Here is a 24,245-nt window from a genome sequence, read left to right on the forward strand (position 1 = left end):
TTTTATGCAAAGTAAGATATACTACCGTATAAGACCCTTCTTTAGAATAAGATTATTATATTAAATTTAAGTTTATAGAATTATAGCGCTATATATATAATTGTATAGTAATTATGGAATTATCGCTATTATAATTGTATATATGATTCTATAATTATTATAATAATATTAAAAATAATTTTAAAAAAATAAATACATATAGATATGGAATAGAGCATTCTTTAATAATAAATTTCCATTTTTGCCGGTAATTTTGCGTGTAAAAATGGTAAACGAACAAAAACAGAGTGGGCACAACATCCAACAACTTCTCTGTTTGGGGCATGGACGCTACGCCAGGGCAGTATGCAAGTCTGCAGCCACATTGATGGCGACCGGGTCGGGAAACCATCAACGCAAGCTTCTAAAAAGCAGCAACGGCGGGATTAACAGCAACGCCAGTGCAATCATGATTGCTCCCCTACAGCAACAGCGTAGCGCTTGATGACTAAATAGCAAGACTGCTCTTCCTTCAATGCACCAACCCGCTTTGTCCAGCGGCCTCAGACTGCGGCAATCAATCCAGTTAATGGTTTTCGCACCCTCGTAAGCTCCGAAGACCAAGCCGCCTTCATACATTTCAATGCCATCACTGCTTTTTACTTCTTCCCCCTCTACATGTTTATGCATGTATATCCTTATACACACAACAGAGCTCCCTCCTAATTCAGTTCCGTGATTAGGTAAGAAGAAATGGGAGCTTCCCCTTTTGTCCTCCTCCTCCTTGTCGTCGTCGTCTTCGTGGTTCCATCAGACGCCGCCTCCTCAAGGAGCATTAGCCGTCCTGCTTCAGGTGAGGGAATAATAATATTGCAGCAAGGGAAGCTGGAGAGAATGCTGCTGCGAGTGGCAGGATCGAATCTTCCGGTCTGCTCTCACGCCTGCGGACCCTGCACGCCCTGTCGGCTGGCGATGGTGAGCTTCGGCTGCTCGTCCGCGTCGCTGGAAGAGGCAGAGACGTGCCCCATGGCTTACAAGTGCGTGTGTCGCAGCAAGTCCTACCCTGTGCCCTGACCTCTGTCCGACAGTCCACGCTCGTCATGATTGGTATGCATGCAGATTTTACTAGCTAGAAGATGACAAAACAATATTATTATTAATTAGTTCGATCGCGATTGGTATTGTCTTGTATTATCCAGATTCGATCGTCTTGGCTTTTAATTTATTAATTAATGTTTCGCTTGAATATAATTTTACTCGGGTGGGATTAAAATACGATGACACGTATACTGCGCGATGTCGAACGGATCATGAACGGGGGATCGACGTAGTTACAAGAGAGAATCAATCGTCGATCGATCGATGTCCCTAAAAACTGGATCTCGATCTGCAGGTGCGTAGGAGAGGAGGATCATACAAGTTGCGTACAGCATGTGTTGAAAAAGTAATAGATAGATGTCAACCAAACCACACAGATCACTTAGCCACACAGCGACATTATTGTCATCCAAGATATATATATAGGCCAGGGAAAGTTTTATCTTCCCGGGTTGATACAAAATACACTAACGTTCTGCTTGGATATATAGGACAAAGAAAAAATTTATTAATGAAAGTAGAAGAGAAGAGAGAAAAGAAGGGAGGGGATGTAAATATTTAAGTTCTCTCATTTGGAAGGAAGGAAAGATTCATTAATGTGTTATTCTGTTTAAATAGAATAAAAAGAAAAAGTTCATTACTGAAAAGAGAAAAAAAGAGAAAGAAGAGGGAGGGGATGTAAATATTTAAGTTCTCATCTGGAAGGAAGGGAAGATTCAATAATATGTGTTATTTTATTTGAAAAGAATAAAAAAAGAATGAAAGTTAAATATATAAAATTATAAATATTAATATTTTATTTTATTTTAAAGAATGAAAGTTATTTTATTTTCATTTTTAAAATAGACAATGATTTTATTTTTTATAATATTAATATTTATTTTATAAATATAAATTAATTATTTTTTAAATAAAAAATTAATTCTTTTATAGAAGAGTTCATCGTATTATTTATTACTCTATTAAATGAACTAATAGATTATATTCATAAATTTAATTTATATATTTTAAGTGAATTGTATATATGTTCAGTGTGCAGACTTGACGCATCATTTTGAGAAAATATTACTCTATTAAATTTTTTTATTTTATAAGTTTTTCATAAAACATCACAAATGTTATATTAATACTGCAACATGTGATAGTGATTTGAAATGACGGATATATTCGCAACTGGAGAATGATTAACTTATGAATTTACTGAACAAAGAAAAATTTTATAGTTATCTAATAACGAGCTGAAATTTCGATGAATGTTTTATGATTGCAACATGTGATAGTAATTTGAAGCGACGGATATATTCGCAACTAGAGAATGATTAACTTACGGATTTACTGAACAAAGAAAAAAATTTATAGTTATCTAATAACGAGCCGAAATTTCGATAAAGAAGAAAGAAGAAAAAAGATTAAAGATTTTAAGCGAAAGAAATTTTAAGTTAAATAAATTATTTAAGAATTAATATTTTAAAACAGAGATAAAATTGGAATAAATAATATTTAGAGTTGTTTTCTCTCTCTCAATCAATCATAAGCATCTAAGTGCGTCAAACACGCGCAGATTAGTAAATTCTTCTATACATTATGTTATTAATTAAATTTAACTTATTTATCTATTTCTAACAATTCTTTTGGGTTTCAAGAGATGGGGAAGGAGCCACTATTTATTGAGACATTTACCCGCACTTTTCAAAAAAAAGATAAGACTTGGAGCGGAGATAGAGCTAAAGCTATGAAGGTTTAAATTTTATTATTTAACTTAATTTAATTTTAATAGTTATGTATCTTTTTATACTTATATAAATGTATTTATATTTCAATACAGGAAAAATTTGAAGAGGCCGAGCTAGCACAGAGAAATTCAAGTGCTAGTGATGGATCTGAGCCCTCCGTAGGAAATGACCTGAATATCTGGTTGGAGGTGACTGGAGGATCGAAGGGGGGGAGGATATTGGGATTGGGTTCTCTGAGCAGAACTCATCGAGTTTTCTGGCACCTCTTCTTCTTCTTCCACCCAACCGGCAATGAGGGCACAAATAGACAACATAAGTGAAGAAGTCTCTCATTTAAAAGGAATAATTAATCAAATGGATGAAGAAATAAGAGAAATGCGCAGACAACAAACTGAAGAAATGAGAGAAATGCGCAGACAACAGGAATTGATTATGAAGCATTTTCAGTTAGGCTCCGCTCTGAGTCAGCTTCCTCATGTTCCCGATGATGCCGGTGAAGACGGTGAAGATGACGATTTTTGATAGCCTAGTTGTGTATCATTTTAATTTTTCACACATTTAATATTGCTTTTACTTATTCCTATTTGTAACTCTTTTTTAGTTACTAATTAATATTATTATTTTATTTTTAACAGGGTTGATGAAACCAAGGATGGCGAAGAGGTAAATTTTAACATATTTTACTTTATTTGTATAAATTAATGTTCTAATATTTCTGTTTTTTTATGTATGAACAGAAAAAGAAATTATAATGAAGAACAAATCAGTGATGCAGAAAGTATCACCTGAGGTTGATTCCGTGGACGGTGATACTTTTCTTTTCTGGTCGTCATTCAGCAGATACTTTCTTATGTATGTATTTTATTATGGATTTGGATGGATGGTATGTTAGTTTGATACATTTGGAGTTTATGTTTCATATTTAGTTATGTTTGATACATGTGGACTTGTTTATTATGTATGTTACTATTCGATGTTATGTTTGATACATCAGAACTTAATTTGAGTTGTTGTTTATATGGATGTGTAAGTAATATGTATTTATGTTTGTGGATGTGTTTGGATATTATGTGGATGTTTTTATATGTTTATGGATATGTTTGATGTTATGTGGATGTTTTTATATGTTTGTGGATGTGTTTGTATGTTTGTATTGTATTTGTAGATGTGGTTGTGGATATTGCATTGTAAACAGGTTTCATATTTGAAGAAACAGAATGAATCTGTAAATTTTTTTTTAATTTGCGACGCGACGAATCCAATTTTCATCGCAAAATTATCGTAATTACATTGTGTATCGTAATTGGCGACGAATCCCTAATTTCGTCGCCAATTTGCGACGAAATCGTAAATTCGTCGCCAATTTGGCGATGAAATTGTAAATTCGTCGCCAATTTGGCGATGAAACTGTGGTTTCGTCACCAATTTCGTGACAAATTTAGGGTTTTGTGCCAATTGGCGACGAAATTAGGCATTCATCGCCAAATTGAGCAATTTTTTCGTCGCCAAACTTGCGACGAAAATTAAAATTTGTCGCCAAATTTGTGCAACGAATTATGCCAATTGCTCAATTCACTGCACCTAAACTTTACGACGAAAAAGTTTTTTCGTCCCGTTACGACGAAATAATTTTTCGTCCCTAAATTTAGTGACGAATATTTTTTTTGTCGCTAAAACTTACAACGAATTTTGCGATGAATTTATTTTTCGTCGTTAAGTTTCCAACGAATTTAAAATTTTTCGTCGCCATAAATTGCGGCGAGCTATTGCCAACGAAAAATTTTTCGTCGCCAAATTCGTCGCAAATGTAATTTGCGACGAAAATTTTTTATTTTTTCGTCACAAAATTCGTCGCAAAATGCCTTTATTTTTGTAGTGCGTCGCTCATTTTAAGATCAATGAGATTATAAAAATTAAATACTTAAATTATTAAAAAAAATCATAAGTATCTAAGCAAAATAATATATATCTTAATGAGAGAAGACCTAAATTTTATATTGATTTTATAATTTATTCAAAATGATGATTATAAAAGGGTATGTATCTTGAAGGAGTGAGTCAATCTAGCCAATGTTATTTGGGCAACTGATGATTATATATGTCAACAATCATTGCAAATTTATCATAAATTATTGTGTATCGTAAATCTGTGATGAATCTATTATCATCGTAGATTTATATCGAATACCAGTTTCCATCATAAATCTACGATGAAAATTAATTTTTATTGTACATTTATATATGAGTGAATTTTGTGATAAATTATATTTTCACATAAAATTACAATGAATTTTACGACGAAACAAAAGTTTGTCACAAAATTTATAATGAATTTATATTATTTTATTACAGAATTTAAAGATGACTTATTAATCATGAAAAAATTTTCATTGCAGAATTTGTAATGAATTATTTTGTAAAATTCAAGGATCCCCAAGTTGATTTCAAGTCAACTTAATTGCACCGTAATTTTCACTTGAAATTTACTTGTTTAAGTTTAATATTTTCACCTAAATGGTCATTATTAGCTAATAGAAAATAGCTTCTCTCCATTCCCTTCATCCATATGCTTCTCTATGTATATAACCAATGATCGAGTAGTAATCAAGTGTTCTATCCAAGTAGGAAGTTTTTGAAGGCTACCAAGAAAATTGGACGTGGAAATGTAGCTCGCGAGCTTATGATTTGCTTGGCCGCATTTTTAGCCCTTATCATGTCGGATGAATAGGTAGAAAGTCAGCCATATACACACCCAACTTTAGTCGATGATACCATGACGATGTGGCTCATAGCATAAACAAAGGAGGAACTCATCGTTTCCACATAACTGTTGAGTACCTAGAGAGACTTTGAAGCCCTACAAAACCTTAGAAAATTCCATGTGTCTATGCTATTATTGCAGCAGAAAGATGATATCCTCACTCCAGGAACCCCTTCAATACTATCCCAAGCGATCACTTCTAGTTTTTGTGATTCTTGATGTAGAAGTAAAGACTTCAATGTAAAAGGAGATGCCTCAGTAGGTCTCATTAAATTCTCTTTTTCCTGTTGGCATCGTGACTGATCCTGTTCATATTATGTGCATACATACACACACTATTGCCTATATTTTTTGAGAAGACTGGTTGGATTGCCATTAGAATGAGTTGAGCAATAATTTACTTGCATAATCAGGTGCAAGAGGAGATTCAAAACTAAGCAATAATTCCAGCTAACATTTCTGACAGATGACAAGAAGGACAAGTGAAATGCTAATGCAAAGGGATCTCAAGGAAAGAAAAGATGAAATTTGCTTAGGACTAGGATTGGAAATGAATCGAATATTTGTGAATAAATTTAGTGTTCGATTTGGTAAGAATTTATTTATATTCGTTCAATACACACAAGATCAATTAAATAAACAAACTTGAATAACTCGTTAAACTAAACAAACAAACTTGAACATATATATTAAGTTAGTTAATATTCATGAACAATATTTGTGAATCATCTTTATCAATAAAATTCTTATCAATATACTAAATAAAGATAGAATATTTTAAAATGAATAAATAAATTTATATTATCAAGCTCAATAATTAATCAAATAAATTTAAAATATAAAAATTTTAAACAATCAAATAAACTTTAATGGTAAGTTTGATAACATCTAAACAAATCAAGGTTAAGCTCATAACGAACGAAACCAAATCAAGCTTAAACAATTATTTCAAAAGTTTAATTCATTTTAGACTCGATTTGATTTGATTACTTTATCAAATAAGTTTGAACAGCTTAAAACTTGACTCAACTCGGCTTGTTTACAACCCTAAAACTTGACTCAACTCGGCTTGTTTACAACCCTACTCGGTGCTAAGAATCACACAACTGTTAGCAGTAGCCCTTCTTGCAGGAATTCTATGGCATCATTCTGAAGGACATGTCCAAGACCAGGTAATCCACCTCTTATTCTTTTCTAAGTCATAATACCATTTTAAGTCTAATTTACCAGCTACAGAGCAAGACAAACACAGAAGTAATGGGCACAAGCATCATGAGATTCATAGGACTCAATTTTCTCAAATAATAGACAGCACAAATGACTTGTGTGATTCTACAAGCAATGGTCCATACAAATACAATCAAATCTCTCGCTCCATTGGCGTTTGGATGACGGATGACATGCCAGACTGAAAGAATAAAAACAAACAAACAAACAAGAAGAAAACTCGAGCAAAATGGAATCCTTTGTATGGTGTTTTTCTTTGTGGGTTGCAAAATAATTTGTTTGAGGCAGTATTTGCTGGTCTTTGGCTTCCTAAGTAGTCTTTGTCTGCAAAAGAATGCCCTCTAAATACTACTCAACCAGTAACATTCCTGAATTAGAATTAAATGAGACAAACCTTGTTCAAGTACTTCACGTGAAGTTTCAATGCTTCATTGCATGCTTTCTTTGCATCCAATTCACCAGTTATGTCATTCAACATCTGCTAGAAAAGCCAGCCAGTGAGAAAGCAGTGGATGGAGATGAATGAGCAAAATGATGGGGTAGAAAATAGGAGGGAATCTAGAGACCTTCACTAGATCATCTAAACCCTTTGCCTCCAGCAGTAAGCGTTTGTTCTTTGGCCTTAAGAATGCTAGCTACTAGAAAGATGGACAGATTGGCCTGTTGATCTTTCCGACCCGACTTGAGACACTTCCTCTCAAACTTTCCATATTTCTTGAAGTCTTCATTTCCTGATTCATCTTGGTTTCTATTAGGAGAAGCATTGGACTCGTAGATGGTGAAAAGATGGGGATTGTACTCCATAGACCAGATGAGCTGATGAATAGGATAATTATGTCATATAATCTGTCAGACAATGAGCAATAATCAGTGTATATATGTGTGGTGACATGGTAAATGGGTTTGAGGAAAGCTTCAAATCAAAATTTCATGTGAGTATAAATCCATTGCCAATCATCTTACATGATATTGAGGCCCATGGGCGGACAGTTTTTATACTAAAATATTGTATATTTACAATTTTAAAGGGAACTTTGAAAAAATGAAGCTTACCTCCCAAAGGTACAATGCATCAACAAATGAGAACTCCCTGCGGAAAAGGACCATCAGCATTCTAAAGGCAAATAAATATTCCCCTCCATCTAGATTCACTGTCAAAAATTTCAGAAATAGAATAAGCTCCAGGAACATAAATTTACATATGGTCAGTGACACAAAAATGTATAACATACAGTTTTAACTCCAGCAAATGATAGAAATGATACCTATGTGTTCATGGAGCTTCGGATCAAGAATTTTTATAACAGAAGAAAGTAATGTCAACTGAGCCTGAACTCCAATGGTATTAGATGTGCATTTGAAATTTCCTCTCTACAAAATGACAAAATAAAACCTTTATGACGTGAAGTTACTTTCTAACTTGAATAACATTTGTAAAAGAGAAAAACAAAATGGATGATAAATTGAAGATTGTAAACAAATTTTAACTTCTACTTATGAATACTATTGGATAGTATTTTAGCTTATCACATTTATGCTAAAATACGATATGCAAATAATCTTAAACAAAATTATGATGTAATTCAAATTTGAAGATCCTGGTAGCAGCTGCATTAATTGGAAACCACTCTAGAACAAGTTTTGACTTGCAAAAAAGCATTCGCCAGCATCAAAGAAATTGTGACTATCAAATATGCCTGAAATTAGTACTTGATCAGATAAACTCAACAATCAACTTCTTGCATCATTTCTGGAATTACAACTAAAAGCTCTTAAGTATTATTGGGGCATGAATGGCTCAAGAGACAGACTGTGATTAAATAATATCAGGACTTAAAGTTAAAGAAAACAATGACTTCTGTTCACAACATAAATATACATACCACTCTACGCATTAGACGTTCAAAGCACCAAAAAGCATCTGCCTCGTTTTCAATTAGAACTATTATAGGGGAACAAAGATCACTCATTCCTGTTAATAAACTGGTTATCAGAAACACAGCTCTCTGAAAAAAGTTTATAACAACTCCAGAAAACTATAAATTTTCAAGTATATGCAAATTTCCACCTTGGCAGTAACCAATGTCCCTATCTATCCATGAATAGACTGCAAGAACATCCCATAGCCTTGCTTGATTCTCTAAGCTCTCATAGTAAAGAAGTGAGCGATCTGTACGAACAACATCCAAACCTAATTTCAAGGAATTAGGGAAAGCAGAATATTAGTTCTGGACATTTTTTAAAAATATTTTTAAAAAATGCATCTGTTCCAACAAAAATATCATGAAATAGCAACACTGTTGAGCATTTTATGAAACTAAGCAGTCATATGAAACACCTGGCAATGAAAATTTTGATTTCAAAACTAAATTATCTTAGTTAATCAAGACATCAAAATGTCTTCAAAAGTAGAAGCACAAAGATTTAGCTGGTAGCCTAAACTGGAAATGTTAGCATCATCCATACCCATCAGTAGCATGACAGTTAGTTCTGCCGTGGTGAGCTATATAAAACCAAGCTCTTTTTAGTTATTCAAATTGACTATATGAAGCAAATTGCATGTATTTTGCCATTCAACTCTATAAAAAGCTAAATCACTAGTAACACTCGAGCCATTATTAGGTTGTCTGATATCAGAACCAGGAGTCTAGAGAGAAATGGCAAGACAAGGTTGTCTTCATTCCCGTGATTCCAATTTCCAAGATAATAAAGTAAAGCAACTTCTATTAAATCCCATTTTAGTCTTTACGAATAACCCAATGAGGCCACAAAGTAATGCCCAAGCTAGATTGCTAGATTATTTGAGAAATCTAAAACACTTAGCAGTCAGGTTCTAAATATTCCACAAGAATTATATCGTTTTTTATTATTGCCAAAAGTAATACACTTGGAATACTAGGGTTGATTTGTGAACTTAATGGATAAGTATGTTATCCAATTATCCAACTACTATGGCAATGACAATCAGTTCCTTTAATTATAATATACAGTTACATTACTTCTTGCCGAAGTCCTCATAATTGCCTCATTCCTTTGCAAAACAATCATGTTAAAGTGGGGAAGATTATTAGTATTACCTGTAGTTAGTCTCCTCTATCTTGATATACATTATTATTATTAGTGTATTTTACATTTTTCACCCCTTCCAGTTGGTATATTAAGCTCTAATCTATTTACAATTTGATCCACAACGCCCCTCTCAAGCTATTCAAATATATTGTAAAACACTAACTTCTTACAAACATACTAAATTCTAGAATCTCTTAGAAACTTAGCGAGAAAATCTACTGGCAAGCTGGTCATTTGAACTGATCCATAGACTACATTCTTCACTACTACTGAGACATGGGGTTCACTAACAACCTAACAAGAAACTCTCAAGTGCATAATACTGAAATCTATTCTCTAATATGAATCAAGGTTACGAAATCTGGAATAGAAATGCCCCAAGAATAAAACCATTTTTTAATTAAAAATCAAATATCATTGAAAAGTGATTTTTATTTCAATGTCGACAAAAAGGTCATCAACAGATGCCTTGTGTCACAAAATATATAATCCACTCATGCTTTCAATTTGAATAGCTAAAATATTTGAATATTGATTTTTAATCCAATGCCAATTAAAAAATGTCATCAAAAAGACAGTGTATCAGAAAATATGTATTCCACTTATTTGAGAACTAAATATGACTCATACATTAAACATGAAACCGTAGAGATGTGAGCAAAATAACAATCCTCATAAATGAAAAGAACAATCTTGCATCAAACAGGGAATCGTCCCCATCCAATCCAATAAAGAGTAGGGACAAACCATGGTCAAAGATAAAAAAAAAATGAAAAAATAAAAGAAAATTTCCAACTGATTCACCAGAAAATTATATGGAGATTGCAAATATTATGAGTTCTCACCAATCTGATGTAAGGTAAGTTTCCATTGAATGACTTCTTTGTCCAGATTTATACTATCATTTCTATATTCTGGTATTGATGAATCTACTTCATTTGATTTTTCTTCCTCGCCTAAATTAGCACCATTACTCGAAGTATCCACGATAGGCTGACCATCTTCTGTAATGATAGGTGCCACAACTATTCTTCCACTGCCAACTCTCTTTTCGATTTCATGGCATTTTGACTTGATCTTCTCATATTCTAACCTGCCAAACCACTTTAATTGGTTAGAGTTGCTCCAAAGAACTAACATCTAAAATGCGAACAGAGATAATGAAAATATCAAGCCATTTTGTAATCCTGATAAAAGCAGCACAAGCAATAAGAATAGTACCAAATGATATAAAAGGAATCATTACCTTCGTTTTTCTCTTAATTGAGTACGCTCATTGAAAGTACTTTTAGGATCATAACACCCAAGCAAAAACTCCCAGACTGCTCCTTTTATGTTTGGATGAACACCCTGACATGGCGCCCAATAGAGATGAAAGGTTATGTATGCAAAATAAGTGCAAAGGTTCAGAGCAGAAGAAATAGATATTTCAAATAAAATACGTCCAGAAGAAAACAGTCCTTCAAGAAACGACATTCAAGCAATCTCAAAAAATATAGCAATTGGCTAGTAGTTACTGCACCTTTTACACTCAGTTGTCAATAATGATGTTTTCTCAACATCAGGGTGCTCAAAAATAGTGATAACATAATTAAGTTTCATGCACTACAACCCAGCAAATAGCTGCAATGAAGATATGACTTTAAGCAGAATTCAAGGGCGATAAAAGATCTCTACAGCCAATCTCAAAATGGTAACCAAGGTTTAAAATTTTGAGAGGTATCGGAGTTTTGATTTATGACCGAAACAATACGTCATCTTGATCAACGTATGAGATGCCGACCTGTGTCGGCCGGCATAGGCATAATTTATCGTTCAATCCACCAACTGGCATAACACAGCCAAGTGCGGAGCCGTGAGGTCCGCCACGACCTTTCAGTAGGTCGCGTGGTCTACTGTGACCTCACAGCAAATCACGGGATCCGCCACGACCTCATGGGGTAGCTCAGTACGCGAAGCCTGGTATTGTGTCCTTCGTTTTATTCTTTATTTTTCCTTTCTTTCTCTTTTTCCTGCTGTTTCTATATTGTTTTTATTTTTTCCACCAAAAATTGATTTTCCTCTATTAATTGTTTTCTACATTCATCAATAAAGGGTAGTATGATAGCGAAGTTCCCACCAATGTGGAGTCCTAGGAAAAAGTATATTGTATGCAACCTTATCTTGCATTGTAAAAGGTTATTTCTGCGACTCAAACCCATGACCTTCAAGTAACACGGCAACAACTTTACCATTGTGCCAAGGCTCCCCTTCATCAATGGGAGAATTTTTTTGCTTCCATCCATCTATGATTAATTTTTTCCCTTCATGTGTGTACGAGGTAAACAAAGAAAAAAAATCTCTTTACATAAGAAGAATACAAATTATTAGAAAAGATAAAAAATATAATATAATATAATTTCTAATCGTATAAAATGTGCTATTATTAATGAATTAAATTATTTTATATATAGATTTAATTTAACTTAATTTTAATTGATTATAATAAATACAAATTAAATCCAATTTAAATATACTTGATCGTGTTATATATACTTTGTGACTTCAATTAATCCTAAATTGACTTTTTTACTCAATAAGGATCTCACGTTTTACAAAATAATATCAAATTTAACTCAATAATAAACATCTACAGTAATCAAATATTTATAAAAAAATTAATTAATATATTTTATATTTTTAAAAGTATCAAAATCATGACACGATACTGAAACCGTATCATTCCAATCATAAATCGAAACTCCGACATGACTCAAAATTTTAAACCTTGATTTTGATACTTTTTAAATATAAAATACATTAATTGAAAAATATTGTTATTAATACTTATTACTATAGATGCTTACTAAAATAATGACAACCCGGTGCACAAAGCTCCCACCAATGCGGGGTCCCAAGGAAAGGTCTATTGTACGCAGTCTTACCCTGCTTTGTAAAAGGTTATTTTCGAGACTCGAACCCGTGACATCTAGGTCACATAGCAACAACTTTACAGTTGCGCCAAGACTCTCCTTCACTATAGATGCTTACTGTTGAGTTAAATTTGATATTATCTCGTGAAATGTTTGATTTAATTGAGTAAAAGTCAATTTAGGATTAACTAAAGTTTACCAAGTAAACATGGAAAGATCAAGTAGGTTTAAATTAGATTTAGCTGACAATTTAAAATTAAACTAAATTTATATATATAATAATTTAATTCATTAGTAATAGTATATTTTATAAGGTTAGAAATTATCTTTATTATTAATTTTTTATCTTTCCTAATAATCTATATTCTTCATCCTTAAAGAGGTTTTTTTTGTTTACCTCGTGGTAAACACAACTTGAAGGGAAAAAATAACCATTGACGAAATATAAGAAAAAAATTATATTATATATTTTTTTCTCCCCCGGAATGGACGAATGTAGGAAAAAATTAACAAAGGGAAAGTAATTTTCAATGGAAAAAATGAGTGGAAAAAAAAAAAAAAAAGGAAAAACTTAAAAAAGAAAAGAAAGGAAAAAGAAGAAAAAGAAGAAAAAAGGGGGAAAGGAAAAAAATCAAAAAAAAAAAGAAAGCAAAAAAATTAAAAAAAAAAAGAAAGCAAAAAAAAGGACCAATCGCCACCCGCCACGAGGTCACAGCAGACCCCACGACCTGCCACTAGGTCACGGAGGCGTTTGCGACCTCATGGCTCCGAGTTTGGTGTCGTGTCGGTAGGCGAGCGGAACGGTAAATTCCACCTGTATCGACCGACACAGGTCGACATCTCAAACCATGTTTTTATCATAGATCTACAATAGACTTCTATTGTAAAATATGTTCAATATCGTGAACATCTCACATTCAATCTCAATCAAGTCCCCACAAACATCTCACATTCAATCTCAACCAAGTCCCCCTTTTTCTATGCCCCCGTGAATAAGGAAGGAAATACAATATTACAAATTTGTTAACTCAATGGGATTAGAAGATACAAGGATGAAGTGAAACATGAACTTCGTACAACTAGAAATACAAATGTGTTTCTCTATGCAATTTTTGGCAACTAGTGAAGCAAAATCTTGTTTTTCATCCAGTCTTTATGAACAATTTTTGTGGATTTTCACAGCTTTTTGTCTAGAGATCATTAGTAATTATATTGACATTTTTTTTCCTTTTTTTAATAGTTGGAGATGGTCATCACTCATCCAGACATACACGCTTGAATGATCAAACTGATAACAGAAAAGAAATCACCCATTATTGACATGATGTGGATGGGGACATGCAAAGTCTATGGTATGTATTTTACATCTAGAATTGTAGTTTGTAAATCTCATAGTTAAGTGGGGCACAATTATCATCTGAACAGGTAACAGAATAGATTATGTATAGCATCACTAATGTGGAGCAAAAATCATTCTCAAAATCTGAAAGAGAAGGTTATCACACTGGCACTGCTAAGAGATGCTATGTATTTTGGCCAGCGTTACCATCCTGTTTCTATTTGCTTACAGGATGAGTTCATTGGTCTCAATAACCAGCAACCTGATTTTGGCTCAACTATCATTAAATAATTACCATCTAGTAACAATCCTGGTCATTTGTTTAGGCACATTAGTATGTACTAGTGGAACTAATGTATTTGTAAATCCAAAAACAAATCAAGCAAATGCAATAAATAAATTAGTACACTACACAGATTACTGACCCCTCTTTGTATTCGTCTAAGCACTCTAGCTATATCCAAATAACCTTCCTCAGAAAAGGATGACTGCCATCTTCTTTCACTAAGAGTTTTCCCAGGCTGCATAAATATAGAAATGCCATGTCAAAAAGACAATGTTCATGAATGAAAGACTATCATTATGCAACTGATGAGAATATCCAAAGACCTCCATATAATCAGGTTGAATCAAATGACCATCCTACTTAGCAAACAGTTGTGTTATAAATTAGTTGATGTCGTGTAACCTGGATGTTACGGGTTCAAGCCTCGGAAACATCCTCTTGTAAAGCAGGGTAAGGTTGTGTAAGACCCTTTCCCAAGATCCCGCATTGGCGGGAGCTTCGTGCACCGGGCTACCCTTTAACAGAAGGTCACAAATTCTACCAAAAAACATCCCCTGATCAAGCATAGGAATTGAGTCATTCAAAACATAACCCCAAGAGTTAGGCTTGTACTTAACTTAAAGGCGAAGTTTAGAGATGATGTAAAGCTGAAGCTCATCCTGTAAATGTAGGAGGTCAAATTTTATTGTGGTAAACATTACTAACTGATCTTTGATGAGTTCTGTTGGACTTGTGAACTTGGATGCAAGAGCTTTTGTTGGTATGCATGGCTTACTTGATAATGCTATTATACAGTTAACTTGGCTTAATTATCTGAAGTTAAAGGGCACACGCCATCTTGTCCCTAATAATGTGATTCACTAATTCAGCAGTTCTTGGGTATAGATTTAGAATGTAACACTGCACTATGAGAAGCAACTTAACCTTGCAACTTAAATGACACCAATATCCAAGAAGGTACAGCTTCATGTTAAAAACCAATTAGAGGACCAATGTCTACTCCTGAGTTCTAACTACTAATGAATAGCAAGTATTCAGATATGACAATTGCTGAAACAGATACAGAAAGATTTTTAACTTTGCCTGCCTTATAATATTGATTTGACTATATAACTCTAAACTTTACTATGAAGTAGAAGCCTATCATATTCCACCTTAAAAGAATTCTTTTTTTACAAAAAATTGATCCATAGGGGTTTAATATTTGCACTGTATAAGGGGCTAATACTTTGAGAATGTGTAGAATAAACATTTATGGAACAGATGCACATCTTACCACTATGGCATAGGTAACTTGGCTTCTCATGCACATCTTATAGCATGAGTAGAATGAGGTGAATTTTCTTCTATTACCAAAAGGCTAGGAATCAAGTAACGCTACGTTTTGAGTCCTAGAGATCTTTGCCAAAAACCTACAGTAGATAAGTTTTATGGGAACATAGTGGTCGCCAACAAGTAAAATGCAATGCAATACCTTAGAGTAGAAGTGACAATAAAGAATGCAGGGGTTTAAGTGAATGCAACTCTCTGCAGATGGCTTACTCACAAGCAAGAAGCGACCACATTGCTTTGAGCTGGGCACTTCCGCTGGTCAAGAAGTTAGAAACCTAAATAGGAATCAAAAGGAGAAAATCCTTTGTCCATTTCTCCAACTCTGGAGCTTCAAAAGGTTGAGAAAGGACACATTTTTATCCTTCCAACTGTTTTTCCCCAACAATCACAAAATGGTGCCTACAATACTAACAAAATAAAGAAAACACTACAGATAACCAGTTGAATTTTACGCTGTAATGCCAACAACATTTGAGAAGAAAAAACAGCATATGCACAGAAAAGAAAAAAAAAAATTGAAGAGGACGCAATCTGAAACTGATCGAGTAACTGACCGTCGGCTTGAAATGAGAAACAGGAACATCCTCACGGCAATCAAGCTTAATCGGGTAAAACGCATCAGGATCACCCCAGTCTTCAGGAATCGAAATGCAACATCTAAACATTGACCCAAATACAAAACACAACGCAACTCCTCTAACAGCCCGTCCTCGATTCCGCCGTTCTCGCAACGGAAGCGAAGGCGTCAAACCCTACCTCCTCCCTTGCCCAATCAAAAAAAAAAAAAAAAAAAAACAGATCTTAGATTTCAGAAAGTAACCTCTGTTTGTTGGAGAACCGAGGAATTACCTGAGATTGCTGTACACTGTCTGATAGGATTAAAAAAGACCAGAAAAGCTAGCAGTAGCTCGATCGAATCTGGAGGGATGAATTAATGGAGACATGAAGACGAAATTGCTAGGAACAGAGATCTATAGGTAAGGGGGTGCTTTCATGGGAATTCTCGTACAATCCATATAATAAAAGGACGATTCGAGTCGCGGTGAAAATTGGGCCGGCCTCTCACGGCCCAGCCCGGCCCGCTACAGCTGGTTTGGACCGTTTGTGTCCGGCCGGGTTATAATTCTATCGATTAAATTTTCATGACTCTTTTTTATACATAATCAAGTTTTAACCAAAAACATAATTATATGTCAAAACAATATTAGATGACAAACTTTTATGGCGTGGTTCTCTATATTTTCTATGTTCTATATTGACTGACTTGATCATTCTTGAATGTATAAAATATATTGATTTATTTTGGTCTCTTCATTTTTTTAAAAAAAAAATACATTTTTATTATAAATTTAGTCAAATTATTTTTTAAAACTATGGTTGATTCACCCTATTCAATTAATGCATTTCATATGATATTTTGACGACAAAAATGCCACACAAATTTATCTAGTTTGCTTAATTAATGCCTCTGTTGTCCATTTGCTTTAACGAAAAGTAATTACGAGAAAAATGAAATCATAAAATCACTTATGAAATTTGATCGTAGATAGTTACGGATCATGATTTGGAATCGATGAGGCAATTCAACGATTCAGAATTGTCAGTTCGATGATTCTTTAATACCGACCTCTTAATCATCCAAGACGGTTACAGTTTGAAACCACTCGTTCACGATTCGATTCACAATTCGTTATGGTTCAATATTATTAAAAATTATAAACTTATAAAAATATATATTAAAAGAATTACAGTTATTTAAGTTGTTTATGCATCACCTTAAAATATAAGAGAATCAAAGCTCATAGTTCTCTTACTTTTTTTATCATTCCTGAGTGTATTCCTTATATTCATTTAGCACCTCTCATCCATTAATTATCAAATAATGTTCGTGCTTCTAAGAAGTCGGGAGACAAAGTAGATTTTCGTTCATCTAATATATTATCTTCAGAACTAAGTATTTGTTCTACAGTAATAGTTGATATTGGATAAGTTAGAATTTTTTTTGCTACGATGGAAGGATAGAATAACTTTGAGTCTTCTACAACCACCATATAGAATATCAAAATTTGAATCGCTATCTATGTCACTGAAATCAAAAGAAGTTATAAAATAATCCTTAAATTCCTATATGAAATTTAAAGATCCTCTTGGACGTTTCATCCATTCTCTTAATAAAGTTGTGCATTTATAAATTTTAAATTATTATTGCTTCTAATATTTTATTTTCGAATATGTTAGTTTCTAATTCATATTTTAAATTATAATCTTCATAAGTACTATATAAATTATTTTTAATATTTTTATAATATTAACTAGATTAGGAAAAGATGGGAATAATATTTCATGTAAAATACCTAATTTAACTCAGGTCTAAAATAAATACAACTAAATGAATATCAGGAATATAATAAAAAAAATATTTTTTTCCATTGTATTTTCATTACTAATATGAAGGAGATAAAAAAATTTATTTAAAATTAATATTATATTATAAAAATTCATCATAACTAAATGAGAAATAGATAATTAATATCGAAAAGTTATTCAATTACATTATTAAATTATTTTAAAATTACTACTATTAGTGTCACAATAAATATACATTAGTATTATTAGTATTTATATAAAAATAAACATAATAATTCATATATTGAAATAAATCTTGTTATAAATAAAATGTTGAATTTCAACGTGTTATATCGCATCCAAATTTTTGGATCTTATTTTTATTATTTTATTATACTAACATGAAATCATAAATAATAAATAAGAAATAATAATTTTAATTGACTTAATTTAATTTTTTAATTTTTAATTCATCTTGAACACATAAATTTAAAAACAAATATGAAAAAATAAATAATAATAAACTGATATATAAATTTAAATTTATTAATACTTACAATATTAAAACTAACATTATCAAATGATATTAAAAATATTTTTAAAATCAATTTATATTTTTCTAAAATTAAGCATAATAATTGAGAGATGTTATAAACAATAGGTGTTTCATCCAAACACTTAATATGCTAATAAATATTTTTGAATAGTCCTGGAATTATTAACCCAATGTTAAGTCATATCCTTATATGAATAAGTTTACCAATAATTACTCCAAATATCATAACATAAAAAACTTTATTATTTAATTACTAAATTCTTCAATTAAATTTTTTTCTTGTCTTATTAATTTTTTAATTATGCGAGTAAATGTTATTCGAGGAACACGTTTAATAGATGAACTAAGTGATTCTTGATTAAAAAAATCTTCAAATATGCATTTAGATCTAAAACTAAAAGAAAAAATATTCTAAAGAAACAAATCTAGCTATGGGTGTAAACGAGTTAAGTTGCTCATAAGCTATTCTGGTCTTAGTTAAAAAAAAAGTCATTCAAATTCATTTGATTAAGTTAACAAGCTAAGCTTGAGCTTGATTTTGAGTTCGAAAACATTATTAAGTCGAGCTCAAGTTTAATAGTGTTTGGTTCGTGAGATCGGAAACATGATCATTTAAAGGCTTGAGCGTGCTCGTTAAAAAGCTTGTGAACTTATTGTTGGTTCTGGTAGCTTCCAGGGGAGGATGCAAACTAATATCGATCGTCGAGGCTAGTATTTAACATTATCTCCATAAACGATATTGTTCCGCTACAGGTGCTTACGGATAGTAGCACTTCGTTTCCAAGATACAACGACGACATCTTAGAATAGTAGCACTTTGTTCCCAAGATACAACGGCGACATCTCGGAATAGTAGCACTTCAAATTCCGAGACCAACAAACATTCTCGTAGGCTTTTTGGACTCCGAATGCACAAGATGAGATGAATGCACAAAGGGAGAGTAGTCGAGGCTAGTATTCAACACTATCTCCATAAACGATATTGCTCCGCTACATGTGCTTACGGATAGTAGCACTTCGTTTTCAAGATACAACGGTGACATCTCGGAATAGTAGCACTTCGTTCCCAAGATACAACGGCGACATCTCGGAATAGTAGCACTTCAAATTCCGAGACCAGCGAACTTTCTCGTAGGCTTTTTGGACTTTGAATGCACAAGATGAGATGAATGCATAAAGAAAGAGTAGAATCGATAAATTCGATGATTGATCGATGAGTTCCAGCATCTGGAGGGATATATTTATACCTAGTGAAGAGGTTAAATACCCTTTGGGTGAGTGGTTGTGTTCTTTGGGTAGGAGGGTTGTAACCCTTCAAATAGCCCTTTTAATCTCATCCATCAGATCTGGAGGGTTGTGACCCTCAGATCTCCCGTTTGTCATCAGCCGTCTCTAGATCCAATGATCCATTTGTGATGCTTCAGATCAAGTCTCATCCTAGTGGTCAGATCGTGACTCTTCACGATCCAACACTCCAGATCGAAGTGCAAAGTGCGTCGACAAAGCACCCATTGCACGGGTGGCGGATGGCGGATGGCGAATGGCGGGAGGCGTGTGGCAGGCCGCGGGCTCACAGGTGCGAGCACCTGCTCGCTCATGAGAAGAGAGCACATAAACTTTTGTGTTAACTCCATTAACACATCAACATTAATAAGGAAGTGAAGCCCATTGAAATTTTTCAATGTGGGACTATGCTCCATGCACTTCTTTATATAACATTAATACTATTCTGGGCCGACTTTAAACAATTAATTTCTTATTTACTCTTAATCGATTTTAAACAAATTAATAGTCTAAATCTATCTACGCGAAATATAGATTTCAATTTTGAAATCAATTTCGACTTTCATCGATTGAAGGCATTCCAATTTTTCACAAAACCGTATTGATCCATTAAGACCCCAATATCTAACACATATTTGTTAAGAGACTCATTTATATATATATATATATATATATAGAGCCGTTTGTAAACTATTTAATTTTATTACAAACTGAACTTGAACTTAAGAATTAAAGCTCTTGAATCGAACTTGAGCTTAGGGGAAAAATCAAATGAGCCGAGCTCGAACCTCTTACTGTTCAATATACCCTTAAATCTAGCTAATGATTATTTTAATTTACTCTCAAAATATTTAAATAAACTTGAATTAGTTCTTTTACTAGTCTAGGAAAATCTAGACAATTACATTTGAGAATGTTCAATTCCAAATTCCGACGGATGCTTCGTTTTGATATGTCGCTTCAATGACCTATATTTGTCGCCTGATTGGAATTTATAGGATATTTTACAATACTTACAATTCGCATGTAATTCTTCAAATGGAAGAATGATTTTCTCAATATGTTTAATAAAAATAGATGATTTTAAAGAATGAGTATCCCGACTCTTAAAAGTAACAATACTTCCTTATGTCTTGGATGTTAAAACTTACTTTGACTCATCATCCGTAAATTTAATGTCGTCAAGATTCATATTCAGATTCACTATTTCTTTGCCCTTTCGAAACCGAGATGATTCTTCCATTAGAATTGAAAAATTAAAGTCTTTTGCAATTAAGATTTCAGAATTTAGAGATGAGAGTAAAGAAGATGGTGTAAAAATAATGAAATAAATTGTGTATTTATAGGATTTGAAGAATAATGGACACGAAATCATAATCATCGATAAAAAAATAATTAAATAATCTCAACTATTTAAAAATAAATAAAAATAAAAATCTAACGGTCCGAATCGGCGGCGGCTCAAAAGGTAGGAATCGACCATACCAATATTTAAAATTAAAATTATCATTGAACCGACCATTTGGACCACCGGTTTAATGGTCAATTTGGGCCTTTAACCGAAATCAACCCAATTCCAATTGGACAGATTCTGATTCAGACTCATGTAACTGAGTCAATGAATGACAGGCCCCGGGTCCAACTTACATGGTGAAAATAAAAAAAAAATCCCTTTTTTATTATCAAAAGAACATCGTTTAATAAAAAAATTAAAAGACCAGCTCATATTTTAAAAATATGTTTATCCAATATTATTATAACAATTTAATCAAAACTAGTCGACATGGTACTCTCCAACGTAGAGTCGCCTTATTCAAAGCTTCTTTACGTAATTTTAATCAACTGACTTACCATGCAGCAACTTTGTTTAAAATTATTTCACGTTGATTTTTTTGCCCAAAATTACTCTAATATGGAACAAATTACTCTAATATGGAACAACATTAGCCAAAGCTGCTGCGGGCTATGGTGCAACAATTATGCCCTCCAATGTATAATCAATCATTTTAAATTTAAATCTCAGTTGCGGCATATTGTAAGAGATTTTTCCTTTAATGAAAAGTGGGTATAAAAATATTAACCCTTTGGGCAGGTCTGTATGAGTATTTTTCGATTTACCTTAATAATCAGTGAAAATGTTTATAAGATCGATAATTATCAAAAATAATGGATTCTAGTGCTAACTGAAAAAACATTAGCCAAAGATATTCTCCAACATAGAGCTGATTTAGTCAAAGCTCCTTCAAAGAATTTTAGTAACTGCTTTGTTTTAAATAGAACGAACTTTTAATGATAAATAAATAAATTTTATCTTTCAAAAATATTAGATAAAAATAGTAAAGAGTACAAGTGCTAAGATAAGGATTCTGATACAATTGACAATATTACATAATGATAACATATTTCAATTTAGCTTAACAAAGATTGATAGTTCGGTACATAAATCAGAATACATAAATAGTTGGTACTATTTACGTTAGCACCAATTAGGAAAAGTGACAGCAAATTGCTTAGCCACGATTTGAAAATTTCGGTACATCAATTTGAAAATTTGCTTACGAATTCCATAAACTCCCCAACAAGTCTCTGGTTTTTCTAATTTACATGTTCAATGTTTCTTGGTACTATCCTTGAGTCAAAATATTGCTATAAAAAAAGATAAAAATCATTTCACGTTCACAATCTTCATAATACAGCAAATAAAAAAGATAAAAATCATTTCATGTTCACAATTTCATAATACAACAAAGCTTCCTTCAACTGTAAATTAAATATTGTTACTGAATCATGTAAAACTCATAGATTTGAAGAATAACGGACACAAAATCACAATCATTGATAAAAAAAATCAAATAATCTCAACCATTTAAAAATAAATAAAAATCTAACCGTCCGAACTTGCAGTTCAAACGGTAGGAATCGACAGTGCCAACATTTAAAATTAAAATTATCATTGAACCGACAATTTGGACCGTAGGTTCAACGATTAATTTGGGCCTTTAACCGAAACCAACCCGACGCCAATTGGACCAATTCTAATTCAGACTCATGTAACTGAGTCAACGAATAACAAACATTGGGGTCTCACCTACATGGTGAAAATTTAACAAAATATATTTCTTTTTTTTATTATCAAAAGAACATCTTTTAATAAAAAAAAATTAAAAGACCAGCTCATATTTTAAAAATATGTTTATCCAATATTATTATAACAATTTAATCAAAACTAGTCAACAACATTAGTCAATGTTACTCTCCAACGTAGAGTCGCCTTATTCAAAGCTTCTTTAGGTAATTTTAGTCAACCGATTTACCTTGTGGCAACTTTGTTTAAAATTATTTCACATAGATTTTTTTGCCCAAAATTACTCTAATATGGAACAACATTAGCCAAAGCTGCTGCGGGCTATGGTGCAACAATTATGCCCTCCAATGAATAATCAATCATTTCAAATTCAAATCTCAACTACAGCATATTGTAGAGAAAATGAGAAGTGAACGACTTAAGAACATTAACCCTCTGGATAGATTTCTATAAGTATTTTTTAATTTTTTGATTTATCCTAATAATCAGTGAAAATTTTCACAGATCAAATCAATCGTTATCAAAATTAATCGATTCTAGTGCTAATAGAACCGTTGAAGTAATAGATTCCAAAAAAAAAACATTAGCTAAATCGATTCTCCAACGTAGAGCTGATTTAGTTAAAGCTCCTTCAAAGAATTTTAGTAATTGTTTTTTTAAATAGAACGAACTTTTTAATGATAAATAAATAAATTTTTTATTTATCAAAAATATTAGATAAAAATAGTAAAGAGTGCAAGTGCTATGCTAAGATACGGATTCTGATACAATTGACAATGTTACATATGACAACATATTTCAATTTAGCTTAACAAAGATTGATAGTTCGGTGCATAAATCAGAATACATAATTAGTTCGGTACTATTTACGTTAGCACCAAAGGAAAAGTGATACATCACGATTTGAAAATTTCGGTACATCAATTTGAATTTTTCTTACGAATTCCATAAACTCCCCAACAAGTCTCTGCCTCTGGCCCTTTTCTAATTTATATGTTCAATGTTTCTTGGTACTATCCTTGAGTCAAAATATTGCTATAAAAAAAGATAAAAACCATTTCACGTTCACAATCTTCATAATACAACAAATAAAAAAGATAAAAATCATTTCATGTTCACAATTTCATAATACAACAAACATCGCTTCCTTCAACTGTAAATTAAATATTGTTACTGAATCATGTAAAACTCATAGATTCGTCTTTTATCAAAAAAACATAAATAAATAAATTCGCCTT

General features: G+C 32.5%; 1 pseudogene; it reads right to left on the minus strand.

Moving 5' to 3' along the window:
- Nucleotides 1–6,876: 6,876 nt before the first annotated feature.
- On the minus strand, nt 6,877–16,718 carry LOC141826899 (rab GTPase-activating protein 22-like; annotated as a pseudogene).
- Between the last annotated feature and the right edge of the window lie 7,527 nt (nt 16,719–24,245).

This window comes from Curcuma longa, chromosome 4 (assembly GCF_044706935.1).
Source record: "Curcuma longa cultivar G26 ecotype Majalengka, Jawa Barat chromosome 4, ITB_CL_G26_1.1, whole genome shotgun sequence".
NCBI classification, from domain to species: Eukaryota; Viridiplantae; Streptophyta; class Magnoliopsida; order Zingiberales; family Zingiberaceae; genus Curcuma; species Curcuma longa.